This window comes from Argentina anserina, chromosome 5, assembly GCF_933775445.1.
Source record: "Argentina anserina chromosome 5, drPotAnse1.1, whole genome shotgun sequence".
In the NCBI taxonomy this organism is placed as follows: Eukaryota; Viridiplantae; Streptophyta; class Magnoliopsida; order Rosales; family Rosaceae; genus Argentina; species Argentina anserina.
The window spans coordinates 8,425,614-8,441,478 of NC_065876.1; the positions used below are offsets into that span (position 1 = coordinate 8,425,614).

The 15,865-nt window shown below is 38.7% G+C and overlaps 1 pseudogene; it reads right to left on the minus strand.

Annotated features, from left to right (window-relative positions):
* Nucleotides 1-11: 11 nt before the first annotated feature.
* On the minus strand, nt 12-3,600 carry LOC126796379 (cytochrome P450 87A3-like; annotated as a pseudogene).
* Nucleotides 3,601-15,865: the final 12,265 nt, after the last annotated feature.

Here is a 15,865-nt window from a genome sequence, read left to right on the forward strand (position 1 = left end):
ACCCTTGTGCCTGAGCAATAATAGATTAATAATTAGTTCTTTGTCATTCTTCTGTTTACTGGATAGATCATATTACATAATACAGTTGTTTAGATAAAAAAAAGTACATAATACATTTTCCAACATACTAGTCTGAACTCTGAACCTTGATTATTAAGTCAACATATAAGGATTTAAAGTACTGTGCTCCAGAGGCAGCAATCCTTACTGAACAGGAGGTGGTGGCTGTCACGGTGTATCCCATGTTGACATATTTGGTTTAAGCATCTGGAGTTATATGCTGTTTTTTGTGTCTTTCTGCTGTATCCGGATGTGAAATCCACCTGGAAAGTGCAAATAAGGATTTCGGACTATATTTCCTCCGATCACATCCCACCTGAAAGTTTTGAGCAAACATGTTAAACAGTCTCTACCTCCTATCGTTCTCTGTGATTGTATTTGGAGGAAACACATACCTGTACTTAGTGACCAAGTTATGGACAAATATAGCCAACAGCAACTTGCCAAATTCTGCTCCTACACACGATCTTAAGCCACCACCAAAAGCCATAAAATCATTGGACGCACCACTCTCCTTACCCTGTATTCATCCATCGTTCTTTCTATCATCATGCATTCAGGGCTAAGAATAATATTGGCAATTAAGGTTAGGGTTTCGATTGCAATCTAAGTCAGTTTTTCTGTACCTCCCATCTCCATGGGTTGAAGGCCAGAGGATCTTCATATTTATCTGGGTTTAAGTGTGGGGCTTGGATACAAACCAGAACTGACCAACCCTCTGGAATTGTGTATCCTGCATTCATTCCCGTACCATTTGTTAATATAACTTTTGAAAACACTAGGACGATTAAGTTTCAATAATTGGAAGACAGTACTTACCCTTGAACTGTACTTCTTTTATTGCCTTGCGAAAAATGCCTGGCAGTTGATTTGCCAGTCTAACCGTTTCATTGATGACCTGTGAGTGTGTAAGTAAAAAAGTGCCTATACAAGAGCAAACATTTATGTACATGTTATCTAATCACTAAAAAGAGGAAGGCTCAATCACCTGCAATGTAAATTTCATTGATTTGTATTCTTCCCATGTAAGTTCTGAATTAGGATTTTCCCTTTGCTTTATAATCCTCTCATGTTCCTCCTGTCATAATTATAAATGAGAACATATACTGGTTATGAAATAGAGCAATCAGTGTGATTTGAATGAGAGTTCAGACCGTTAATTGCTTTAGCACCAGAGGATGGCCGGAAACAAACTTGAGAAGCAGACTCATTGTTGTAGAAGTTGTATCAAAACTTGCATAGAGTAGCAAAAACATCAAATCAAAACAAATTCCCTCTGTTAAAATTGTTCCTTCTTTATCAAGTTCTTCAAGGAAGTAATCAAAAAAGTCGACAGATTGCTTTCGAGATTTTGAACGTCTTTCCTGCAGCATCTCTTTCAGCCTGCTCAATATTCTGTCTCTCCCCTGCAGAGAGGGTTGAAGCTCACGACCAAGTAAAAAACGTGTGCATATAAACTAATTTAGTGTTCAACATCTTACGAGTAATTTTGAAGTTATTATAATTTGTGGGGTAAGAATGGATGCTTCATAATTCAGGTAGATGATTCAATGTTTCTTACCCAAACAACTTACAGATCAGTTCATAACTTTGCACACGCTATGTAGGTTCTGGGTTTTCTTTTTGTTCTGGAATCAAAGATATTATGTTCTCGGCTATGCGATATTTGAATGCAATCATGTCATGAACGATTTTGTGCCAAACTGCCAACAAATTATGTACCTGTAAACATTTGTGAAAAGCTGTTCCAGGCATTGGCAAAGGGAAGCGGAACAGTCCACTAGCAAAGGCATTGAAGTTTGCCCTTAGGTCGTCTGAGGAGTTACTTGAATCATAACTCATCAGCTTCTTTGCTGTGAGAGAAAATACCATCTGCAAATCAAAATCGAATCGGTCATATTTCAAACAACATAAGCATCAGACTAGAACTAGAGAATAGTAGAAAACAAAGCCCCATTACGTCTGCAGCTGCTTCTTTAACATCTGTAGTATCTTGAAATGGCCAGTGTTGCATACTGGTGTGAATTGCTTGTTCGATTTCAGGTAGTGTCCTTTTAAGGCTTTCAGTGCCAAGGAGGTTAAGCATCATCCTTCTGAGATATTTGTGAACCAAAACATGCATGTTTCCCAGTTGTTGTTTTCCAAAAATCTTTTGAATAGTATCCGGATACCCGCTTTGAAACAATTTATCTTCTTGTTGGAAGATATACATATTGAGTTCGGGGTCTGTCGATACTATAAATTTTGCTCCCATCAATTGACTCTTGAATATTGGCCCATACCTATAGATTGCAAAATGCAGCATTAGATAAATCCACATTGGACGTGAATATATTGACTACACAAGTATACATGTAAATGTCTGTGCTCGTATAGTGTATCTCCACTCCATACAAAAAATGAAAAGATTTGTGGAAATTTTTTAGGTCTGATACCACTATATGCGTATATTCGCAAGTCTAAATTTATGATCTATTCATTTGAAAGTTAAATGAATCTTCAATGATTGTTTATGCCAAATTAAATTGCATAGTAAGCAACAATTCTTTAAAAGATAACATGATTAACCATCAATTTACTTGGTGCAGTTAGATGAGTTTGAAGTGTATGCAGTAGGAGTTTGAATACACAGGTCCATCGCAGTATATAGACCAAATTAATATTTTTCTTTACATTTTATTTTTGAATATGAAGTTATAGAAGAACCACATAATTAAACCCCGAATTTCCTAATATTGAAAAGACTGAATCAAAACTACCTAAAATCAATTAACAAACTAGTCCTTTAGAAGATGAAAGAAAAGGGTAACAATAATGAAGGAGAAGCATAATACTGTAGTATATATAGCTGGTTACTATAATATCAAAATCACCTTTCCCTCCTTGTCTTGAGAAAAGGTGGAATATCAAAGGAGGAGTTGGAAGCAAGGTACTGTAAGGTCTCGCCTATCAGGGGCCAACCCATCGAACCTGGGGGAAGCTTGCCATTGCATCTAGGATTTCTCCACTTATAAACCCAGTGGGTAATCCCTATAGCAACTAGTGCTACGATGCACAAACCCAACATTTTGCAAACTAGCTATATGATCAGTTCCAAGACTTGAGCAACTTCAGGACTCCAGAGGACTAGATGATATTGACCTGCAGAAAACCATTATGGATCTGTGCTTGGGTGAAGAAGCAAAGTATTAGATTATATAAGGTGAATATGATTATCTCCTATTGCGGGACTGTTTTTAAGAGACGGAAAGGAACAAGTCAGCAATAGCTATTAGATAATTCATGACTGATCTCACACAAACTCAATTATTAAAGACTCATACACAATCTCCTCTCTTGCTCCACTTAACCACTCTCTCTGTTTCTTCCCTCATCTCATATTCTTTCTCCTCTTCTTCTTCTTCCCTCTTCTCAAATTCTCAATCTACTAAATTTGTATTCTACAATCGATCGAGCCTCTCATATGCCATTTTTCTTTCGTCCTCATCATTATAGGACTTGTAATTTTTGTATATCATGGAGGTATTTTTCTGAAGATTTTACTCCCCTGAATTTGGATTTTGTTTTTCCAATTTGGGGGAACGGGTTTTATAATCATGAACATAAATTAATTTTGTTTATGATTTTACTTATATCACCTCTCTTTGAAAGTATGACAATATATATTAAATTGAACTTGAATCTGGAAAATACTGCATTTTGTCCGTTCAAAACAGTCCCGAATAGAAGCAACTCTTGATAATCATAGTACCGTGCATATGGCAATAATGGCATGAGTGTTAGTAAACGTTTTTTACTAAATAATAGCTGGGTTGTCTTGTCTTGTCTTGTGCGAGGTAGCGAATAAGGTTAAGATAAGATATATATAAAGGAAAGGGTTATGGAAGCCGCCCCTAATATAAAATTGGTCCAGTTGGATCACGAAAGGATTGAAGTCATGTAGCAAAGACAAATTCCTCATCTACCTTATTATCGCGTGTTTGATACGGACACGGATATGTATGAATACGTCCAGATACGTCCGGACACGAGTATCTTAAATGGACACGGCCTGGACACGTGAATATCTGCATCGGACACGCACCAACTCGGCACAGACAAGTGAGTATCCGCATTAGACACGCGGACACGCACCAACTCATGATAAAAATGAAATGACATATGGTGTGATTCAAACCTTGGTTATCCAAGACACCCAACAACTCTTCAACTATTCTAACAGATTTAATTTTTGTTTTATTTATGCACATTTTAATATATATATATATATAAGGAGAGAAACTCGTGATAAAAATAAAAATTCTTGTCGTGAGATTCGAATCTTAGTTATCCAAGATACTTATCAAGTCCTTAGCCATTCCAACATATTATGTTTTCAATACTTTAATGCACACTTTAATATATATATATATATACATTCTAAATACTTTCAAATTTTATAAATTATTTTTTAAATAAATATATATTGAAAATAATATTTAATTAACGTGTCAATTATGTGTACGTGTCCAAAAAATAATAATTTACGTTGTATGTGTATCGTATTATATCAAATATGAATACTCGTGTCCGTGTCTTTGCTACATATGATTGAAATAAACATTGAGTTTGCTGCATAAGTTAGGCTAGAGATACGAGTTTGACCGATCAAGTGTGTAAATTCTAGTGACTACAGAATATTGCATCAAGATGAGAACAGAGAACAACAAAATATCATGCAAAGTGATTAGAGTCACCAGACCTACAATAAACCGAGCATGAATAATGCATTTGTTAAATATATTCATATCGTACATGTTAGCATTATAATATATATTATTTTGTATATCTTAACCTGTTTCGCTGAATATCTACAACAAAATATCATTCTTTTCGCTGCTCCGTTTACATATCTTAACCTGTTTCTTATTATAGTTGCAGGAAAGAGATGTAAAAATTCGGATTCCTGTCGTGTGGTGCTGCAGTGATATTAACGGTTGGTATTTGTTCCAAAACTCAAATGACTCTGCATTTAACCTGTTTTTTTTTTCTCCTTCCATCCTTCAGTTATCTACGTAGAAGTATAAACATTTCTGCCTGACATAACTATAATTGTACCATCACTACCAAGTCATTTGTTTGTTTATTTTTGAATATTGGGCTGTTACGGCCGTTTTAAGTATTTATAAATGAAATTATCGAATACAAGGAGCAAATGTAAAGTCTAAACCCTTTATTATAAAGACCTGAAATGATATCAAAAATCCTTACACATAAGTATCAAACAAAACACCAACTAGCAAAATACTACACTATAATGTTATATTTGTTTTGTCACAGTGGTGACATAATGGAAAGACCGTGGATATATAACACATACATATCGTAAATTCGTAATGTCCAATAATGTAGTTTTCCTACCATGTTGCCGTCAAATAATGAACCCAACAACATTTAATTTCATCCTGCCAATAAGAGGTTGCAACTATTTGATCAAGTAAAATAATCGCCACTTACCTAGTGCAGATAAGACACACAATGTGCATAGACCGGCACAAGACCATTTGCTCTCAACCACAAAAGGACTGAGCATTATAGACGACGTAACGCCACAAAGTACTAATTCTAAAATACAAAAACATAGTGTAAAATAAATAAAGATATGGGTCTGTGCTGGTGGGATGGCAAGGGCGGCTCAGGCGTGCTGGTATTTTGACATCTCTCTTTTTCAACTTCAATTTGGGCGAAATGATGTCGTTCTTTTGTTTATTGTATAATATTCGTTTGGATAAAATTGAGGGGTAATCGATTATAGACACAAAAATCAATACCCTTTTTAATCTAAACTCACCCTTAAGACTCTTTCAGTTAGGTTGAATAAGAGATAAAAAATAGAATTATTTGCTATAAGAAACAAAACATGTTCTTGACGAAAATTACTTTCTTTGTCACTGGTACAAATACATTTGATATGTTTTAAATTGCTTAATTGTAGCTTCAATTTAATATCCATCACTTTATAATCCCTTCACCTTGACATACTTTCATTTTGAAAACCTTGTCACCTCTAAATCCCTTACCCAAGTAGTGCATTACAGTATGTATTTTTGTTATTATATGTTTTTAGTGTATGTGTGTGTGTGTGTGTGTGCGTGTATTTTTCAGTACTAAAGTTGAAGAACCTATGTAGCCGGAAAAATAGCTATATCCTTATTTTTCAGTGGAGTACATGATTATACGAAATAAGTATGTTTTTCCTTTAGTCTGCTAAATATGTGGGAGAATCAATATGATTATTTGTGTATTGGTTGGGATTTGTAAGTTTCATAATTCGGTTGAGTAGGTGGGTTTTATAATTTGGTTGAGATTTATACATGTAAAGTATGTGTGGTTTTGTTGTGCGTCTAAAGTTGAGGTAAAAACTTCTATTCTACTAAGCATTATAATCAACTTAGTAGATAATAGGATTTACATTTGTTTAGCAGGGTAATTAAGTAGAGAAGATGATTGTTTAGTAGGTAGTAAAACCTGCATATATATGTGGTGTTGGGATGGGGTAATTAACTAATTATGAGGTCTTCATTATGTTTTATAGATTATAGCATGTAAGGATTGTTTTGGTTTATGAGGTATAGCAGGTGCATTTAATCTACTGAATATGTGGGTGAATGAAAAATCTATTCCAAAATGCTAGATAAATCTTCATTGTACGTGTATAACATAAATGAAATAACTATGATCGTGCAGTGTATTCCCAATTGAAAATGATTAAAACTTGTGGAATAAATAATACTCTTATACTATGTTCAAGTATAAAGTGTCTAAACTCGCTCATATTGGCTATCAAATGTCTAAATTTATGATACGATCAATTAAAACGCCATACTAATTTTCAACATTATCCATACAAAATTTAATTGCATAAAAAGTTAACATTTTAAAAATGTTAACATGATCAACCGTCAAATCTTTCGGTACAATTATATGAACTTCTTCGAAAAGATTTGTCGAAAACTCGAATTGCAGCAAATAAAGAGAGTCTGGATACACAGCTCATTCTAGCATAGACCAAAAATTTACCCTAATTAAGATCATATTTTGAATTTGAAGTACTGAACCACACAATAAAACCCCAAATCATTACCATGATATAATATTGAAAACTGAATCAAACCTGGAAAAAATTAGTTTGAACTAGCGTGTAAAGAACTACTTAAACAAAAGAAAAGGATAACAATAAGAGCAAATGCACCGGCAATAGGCACATGGAAAAAGAAAAGTCTTGCTCTCCAACTTTGCCACTCACTTTTTCATGCACTCATAAAAGATAAAAGACAAGTTATAAAAGGCAATAACTATAAAATGAATTTACAATTTAATTAAATAAAAACTCAAGTTATAAAAGGTAATAACTATAAAACGAATTTACAATTTAATTAAATACAAAATTGAGTTTTTTGTCTTCAATTTTATCCATGCACGTGAACATATATATATATATATATGTGTTGAAATCAGTAGGCCGCAGCCCTTGCGTGATTAAAGGAGAAGTCAAGAATTGCCTTTGAACTTAGACGATCAAGGTTTAGGTCCGGCAAAAAGATTCCAATGCATGCCCTATTTTTTATCTTTTCTATTATTTTATCTTTTTATGTGGTCTTAGGCCAACTCCAACAAGATTGTCAAATTGCTTTGTCAAAATTCAAATTTGACCTCTTTAGTTGGCAAGTTGAAATTTGACATTGTCATTCCAAATTTACTCTAAACAAAATTGTCAAAACCTAGGTAAAAATTATATATTGTTCCGGGAGAATTACTATTCTACCATTTTATGTGTTTTAGCCTAATAAGTTTCCTATTAGGAGATAGATTAACATCACCGTAATAGATTAGAACTCCGAATCCTACGGGATTGTGGTTTTGTAATGCCTATATATAGGCCCCATATCATTCAATAATACACAATTTTTCATCCTGAAACACGTTATCAGCACGCTGCCCTAAAACCCTGAACTTTTAGAGCCCTAGAAATTTTTTCTCTTCTCCACCGCCGGCCGCCGTCGTCTCCGGCCTCCGGCATCTCCTCGTCGGCGCAGCCCCTGCTCGCCGTTGTTGCAGCCCCCCCCCCCCCGCAGCTACCCCCGCTTCCCTGCGCGCAGCCAGCCTTGCTGCCCCTGCAACTTCTGCCTTGCTGCCCTGCACGCAGCCCCATCGCAGCCCCTGCACGCACGCATGCAACCCTGCACGCTGCCCCTGCATCACCCCTGCAGCCCCCGCATCGCAGCCCTTGCAGGCCCTGCTCGCTGCCCCTACACGCTGCCCCTGCATCACCCCTGTATGCACCCCTGCAGCCCCCGCATTGCAGCCCCCGCATTGCAGCCCCGCTCGCGACCCCTGCAGCCCCACTCGCGACGCCTGTAGCCCCGCTCGCGACACTTGCAGCCCCGCTCACACCCCTGTAGCCCCACTTGCGACACGTGCAGCCCCGCTCGCGACCCCTGTAGCCCCGCTCGCGACACCTGCAGCCCCGCTCGCAACCCCTGCATCCTGCCCTGCAACCCCTGCGACCCCCCTGCTGCCCCTGCACGCAGCCCCACAGGGTCTCTTCCGCATTCGCTCCGCAAAAATATCTTTTTGCCCCGCAAGACCCCGCATCAGAGGATTCAAAATTGCTCCTCCTGCATATCTACGCAAGAAACGCGAACTGCACAAGCAAACTCTTCGCTCAAGAGAAGCTACTCCCGTCTTCTCTACCCTTTTGGGCCTATGGCCTGACGAGCCCGATAGTCTTTTGGGCCTTTAAACTATTTCTCTTTTTTCCTTTTTCTTTTCCTATTGCTTATTAAATCGTTTATTTGCACGCTTTCGTTTTCTAACTATGTTTCACGTGCTTGCATAGGAAAAGTGATCACTCGTCGTATTATGGTGATGATATTCATGCCGAGATGGACGATACTTTTGTCATCTACATACGATTTCGATCGTATCCTCCCAAGATTTTTATGTCATCGGACGAAGATCGAAAAAGAATTCATCAAGCAACTTCATGCATGATGATCGATTTGCATAGCAATTTACTTATATGCGGTCTATTTGGCAGACCAACAAGTATGTTTTTCTTAAAATTGCTGCTTTTTAACATATATATATAAATTATCGGGCGCTATTAGCCTTTTTCATGTCTTCTTTTCCGGTCTTTCTTATAACGCCGATGAGACCAAAGAGGGATATGGGACACACTTCAAGTGATTTAATGAACGTCTATGACGTTGTATTATCAGAGTTGACCTTGATGCATACTCCACATCCAAGAAACGCATGCCATTTGGCACCTGTATCTATTTCTTGAGGGAATTTTGGAGATGGAAAAGTAACATTCTTCCATTCTCAAGTAAGCAAACATTTTGAGCCTCAGGCTAAGCCTCCGCCCGATCCGATATGCAAGATTTTGTTGCTACGGACTTTTGATTAGTCAATCTATTTTGACTATATCTTCTGCTTACTATTTTTCAAGTATGACGTTGGCATTGCCATGTTTCTTGCTCGACTTTAGCTTAAGTCGTCTACTTGAATTGGAAGTTTGGTTGTGTTGTATTAAATATTGGCATATTCTATAAAATTTCTCGTATTTCTTGTTTACAAGATGGACTCGTGAGAATTTTATTTGTCTTGGCTTAGCATGCATGGTCAACGTTTGGAACTCACATGGTTTTTAAATTGGCCGCTTCTGGGTTACATGGGACCCCAATAGCACTACATTATGATGTTGGACCTTGAAATTTGGAAAAAGGACCTCGGAACGTCAAAATTGACGTCGTTTTTCCCGGTTACTGTTCCGGCGTTTCCGGAACGTTTTTCGGCGTTTTACCGGCGTATTCGCTGCCTTCTGGCCATTTTTCGGCACCGCCATCCGGTTCCGGACGGCGTTCCCTGTCGGACCTGAAGTTACGGCCTCCATACCGGCCAGGTCCGGCCACAGCCGGCCGGATTTCCGGCAATCGGTGCCGCCGGCTTCTGACGAGTTTTTCCGACGTTTTTTTTTTCGTTGTTTCTCGTCATTTTTCCGGCATATCTCAGCAGTTCTTGCTGCCATGTTTTCCTAGTCCAAAATTCACCCGGTTTTGAGTTAATTTGACATGGTTTTCCGGTTAATTTTCCGGTTTTCTCCAAGTCGTTTCATAGCTCAAATGATTTTATTATTATAGGTGACCACCCGCACCAATTGGATGGTTTTTACCACCCAAATTTTTTGGTATTCAACTGCTCCAATACCATGTTTTTCCAACTCTTGAGTTGAAGAATGTAGTTCTATTGCCATGTGATACATTCGATGTGATTGTCATTTGTTTCAATCCCCTCTCTTACAATATCCTACGGCGTATTGTGTAGAGAAGTTCACCGCGTCGTTGACTCTCTTAATCTTCATTTTGAGAATGTCCCGCCGTGAAATCGAGTGTCTTGCTAATTGCGTAACCACCCACACTGTCCTACGGCGCAGGTAGTTGTTTTACGGATCTCGTGCAGAGATTGTGTTCTATATCTTCGTGCCTTGCTAAGTTTTAAAGGCCATACATGCCAATGATGGATTTTCATCTTGATATTCGTGTTAAGAATGGAGAGGAATAAATCTGTCAGATTTCATTGACAGTATCTTTTTCAAACTTCGACAGTAGCTTTGTTAGCCTGCAGACATAGTTTTGTTTGCCTGCAGCAGTAGCTTTATGTAACTCAAGATTCTTTGAATCATGGGTTCGGTTTTACTCTCTTCTCGGTTTTGACATGATCATTTTTTTTTGTCATTTTGAACAAGATATGATGATTCGAGTTCTTTGAAATTCACATGATCATCTATTTTTCATGTTCACGAAGCGATTGGAGGACCACCTCACCCATGCTCCACACGGTGAGGCCGAGCCTATCCGTGCCATGCACGGTGAGGCCGAGCCTGCCTATTTAGGCGGCTCCATGGAATTAAGGTCGTAGGTGGCGGCATCCCCTCCTTTACAGGAGCTTGTGATGCCTCCCGTGTTTTCTAATGCCTCCATGGTAATCTCTTATGCCCATCGCTCATTTTGCAAAGCTTGTTCTTTTGTTAGATTTCAAAGAAGTCCTTATTTGCTAAGACTCCAACCGAGAACATTTCATTCTTATGAAGTATTTAAGGTGACATTAGTGGACCCTATCCAACCGAATGCGGACATTGTTTGGTATTTTTATTGTATAGGTTAAGAGCATCGACGCGTTGGTCACACGTCGCTTTGCTTTCCACAAGAAACGCTACATTCGCTAAAGTTTTTAGCTATGATCATCATACTAAGGGCTCACCACCCTTCCCATCCTCTCAAATCTATTTGATTGGATATCGTTGGAGAGTTCACCTCCACGACTTTGATGATTTCGTTTTGCTTATCTACTGGGATCGTCGTTGAACATATTATTCCTCATTTTCATTCACTGCACGATCTAGCAGAGCTCGGACTTGGTTATGGGTACTAACCTGCCGATTTTTGCATGGGGATATGTAATGATGTTGCATGCAGCGACACTTATTCGTTTCAGACCCAAAACTTTCCAAGAGTTTAGTGCGTACCAGATGGTCACTGGATACGGTCCCAACGTTCTTTTCACTAACGCCTATTTGGTTAAAGTTGTTTATGTGCCTCTATTGTAGTTATCTCAATGGGTCTACTTGAAACGATTAAGTATTCTTGTTGGTTATGATTTCTGAATCACCAACACTTGTCTGCTATTTCCAATCTACAACCGTTGATCTCTATCCTGCGATATTAGCAGACGGTCACTTTGATGAGACATACTTCCCGTCGTTAGGGGGAGATATTGAACGCTCACATTCCGGTTTTAACGCCAGGAATTGACGTGATGTGGCATTATGTCTCATTAAGATCCCGCACTACTCAAAGTGAGCAAATGTGCAACGCATTATCTACCTCCAGAAAGTCAAAGATTCGATGCTCAATGACTTTACCGATATTGCGAAAGTGACGAGATCGCACATAAATGCTGTGATGTGCAGGTAAGGTTGGAACTCTCAGAATATGAGAGAATTTCATATGACCTGGTCCTAGCACCGTTGGCACCATCCCTGAAAGTGGGAAAGAAGCCGACAATGGAACCATCGTACGCTGTGGTGTTGTCGGCGCCCGTGGTATTGCACCACAAAACAAGGGCGGCAAACGCAAAGATGGACTAGTAAGGGTCATAGCTTCGGTCTTGGCTCTTGCTTAGATGAGGGGGAGACCATTATTCTCTGGAATCAAAACCATAAAGAAGCAAAGTGCGTAGGCACAAGTATTTCGCCCATCATCAAGAGATATTCTCTAAACATGTGTATCAACAAAGTTTCTGTGGGACGCTACAGACTCATTTTGTTGATGTTAGAGAAGAATAGAAATCCCACAAATTGATCGTATATAGCGCGCGCGTGTGTTTAATGGATTGATCTCCCATGATTGATGATGTATTCGCTTATGCTCTTATTCCGTTGTAAAGCATCAACGATGAGCAACTTGACCAAAGTGGAAAGAATCAATACAGGCTGAACTAGACTTGTTATGTTGGTCGTTGTTCGTAAGTATAATGAGAAAGATGAAGTCATGCGATATATGCAGGACTTATGGCGCAAAGATTGTCTCATTATCCTAGTATTGACTACGATGAGTTATATTCTCTCGTTATGGACATAATTGCTTTCCGCTACTTGATCAGTAGTAGTGTCCATGAAAACTGATTTGCAGCATATGATAATGGTCATAGAATATCTGTAAAGGGATCTTGATGCAGATATGAGAGTGCCTGGGGGACTTTAAATGCCTCCAAACCACGGAGAGCTTATGTAATAAAATTGCGACGTTCGAGAGAACGTAGTACAATCGGTTGCAAGAACTCATACCCATATGTGTTCATATGAAAGCTAATTCTTGATTCTCTATTCCCTTTAAGTATAGATGATGAAGAGATTCAATGAGCTATACATTCGTACATGTTAGTGTTGTTGGGACACTATTGCTTTCATTATGACATGATTAACTATGCGCCTATGCATCGTCATTGGACTTGCATTGCTTCTTTGACATGGGTTTACTTCTACACTTAGTGAACCAACACAAATCCTTTCCACACCAACGCCGCCAGCAGCTCCAGTAACATCAACGTATGCCTTGGTGTAACAGTCGACACTGGTAGCGTAGAGGATGCGTACGGTTCCGTCTTGGACCAAAATTAGTCATTCATTGGTCCATTCCTCCAATCTTTTCGCGAAAGACACATTAAATGTGACAAATCAGAATCTGTCCAGTTTCGTAGGTCAACTTCAACGAGACCTACATGACAGCTCGCTCGATGACATATGGTGAAAATGGTACCGTTGGAAAGGTCTATGTGTCTAATTTCCAGGGACATCAACCTTTCGTTCATAGCTATCATATTGAGTGAGTTATGGCCGTTTTAGCAAAGTAGGACAGTCCTGTCCGGAAATTTGCAAGTCAGTCAACTTCGACAGAGCATTGTGAACTGCTCCAATTGGATGAGGTTGTGAAACTTATGTCACTGGAAATCCACGGGTGTCTACTTTTCAGAACATTTTACGGTTCGCTGATACCTATTTTGACGAAGAAGTTATGGCCGTTTAAGTGAGTGAAGGTCATTCTATCCGAGAATCTGATTTTCATTGCAAACTCTTGTTTTGAGTTGTTATGCAATCTTGTTTCCTAAGATCTAAGTTTGGCTAAGTATAGCATGTATGATCTAAGGATGTGTTGGTAGATTAATGATTAATCATTAGCCCAAGACTACGTTTGAGAAGCATGTAATGAACGTTGTATACGTTGTTCTTTGTACTCCATGATTATGGCACTAATCAGGGGGAGTTGTTTCGTAGACTTCAGGTGGAGTCTAGCTCACATGATGCTATCAAATGTAGACGGTGCGTTGTGCTCTTTTTCCCTTCGATCAAGCTTTTGTTTTTACCCAAGAGGTTTTTGTTTTGCTTGATAAGGTTTTTACCGAGGCAACGATGTGTGCACCATGCAACCTAGGCATGCGACACAAGGGGGAGTGTTCCGGGAGAATTACTATTCTACCCTTGTGTGTATCTTAGCCTAATTGGTTTCCTGTTAGGAGATAGATTAGCATCTCCGTAATAGATTAGGACTCCGAATCCTACGGGATTGTGGTTTTGTAATGCCTATATATAGGCCCCATATCATTCAATAATACACAATTTTTCATCCTGAAACATATATATAATTTTTTTTACAACCTCATTTGTTCTTCATTAGTATCTTCTTTTTTCTTAGTTCTTTTCCCATCTCTCAAAGACGAATACAAGTTTAGTCGGATCATCGTCATCATCTCCTTCAACCTATCGATTTCAGATATCATGCAACAGATATTGGTGAAACTTGTTGTTCAATCATCTTCATATTATCCTCATATCATCCTCTTCACTCAGATGAGTTTGTTCCATCAAATTGGCTTGGTCAATCCCTCTTTCCATCTGATATGTCAACCGGCAATAGAAATGGAGGACCTTCACTGATCTTCACAAGCCATCCTTCCTCACAAATCACACCACAACCCAATTTCTCTTCCCCCATTAACTCCATATACTAACCAAAGCTTTATACTACTAAACCCAAAATCTAGAAAACCCAAATATCTTCTTCGCCACTCCGCAGCTACCAAACTCAATTATACCCATCATCATCCTCTTCTCGATCTGTTTATTGTTGTTCTTGAAAAAACCCAAGAATTTGGTTAGAAGTGGTTGTTGTTGAATTCTCTATCTTTTCCTCTTTGAAAAGAAAATGTCTTATTCTCTTTGTTGATTTTGTTTCTGTATACTGGGTCGAAGAAGAGACGTGATTACAGGGATGAACAAGTCTTCAGATGGGAGAGGAGGGTAGAGAAAACGGTAGAGAAGAGGGAATAAAAAAGAATGACTCCTTCAGGCAGCAATGTAATTTGACATGAAGAGAAACGATGTCAATTACACGTGTAATTGACTCTATTGTTGGAGTGGAGTTTGGGCTGTCAAATGTTAACGTTGGGCTTCCATCTGGCAATTGACTCATTTGTTGAAGTTGGCCTTACCCGTAAAAAAAAATCAGCAGTGCATTTGCTCTAAGGGAGCATAGTGACTTTGGCAAACTTCAATACTCAAGAGGAGAATATTGACCTGCAGAAAACCATTATGGATCTGGTCTTGGGTGAAAGAATCACAGTATTAGATTACTATTAAGTAAAAGAGAATACAAATAATCAAGGTACACCATGCATATGTCATGGGTTTGATCTTGGATTATGGAGCATTCTGCAATGCGCCTTTGCTCCAAGAGCCGGAGGCAAATTTGCTACGTGTCGAGACAAGACTGGTTGATGCATTATGGACCCACTAAAATCTATTACCTGGACATCTGTTTGAAAACAAAAATCATAGCACGTGTGAATTTAAATTGACATTGACGTAGGGTTAGGAGAGGGAGCCGCTATAGCCTTCATCTTCCCGAAGTTATTCAGTACACAACCCAGAAAAAGAGAAAATATCACTTTGAAGATTCAAAGTTTCAAACTGGAAATCGACGATTTACAAACACCAAATAGTGAAGTGAAGGTTTCTCTCCAGGAAACAGAAATCCAAAGCTACAACTCCTCTTCGTTCTTGTAGCTTCCAACACCTATATATAGGCTATGCTTTCACCCAAATTGCAGTAGCTGCTCAACTAGGCTCCCAGACCTCACTTTGGTCTCTCAGTGGCTGCTACGACGTCAGGATAGCAGTTCTCGACGGTGGTTATGGCGGAGGACG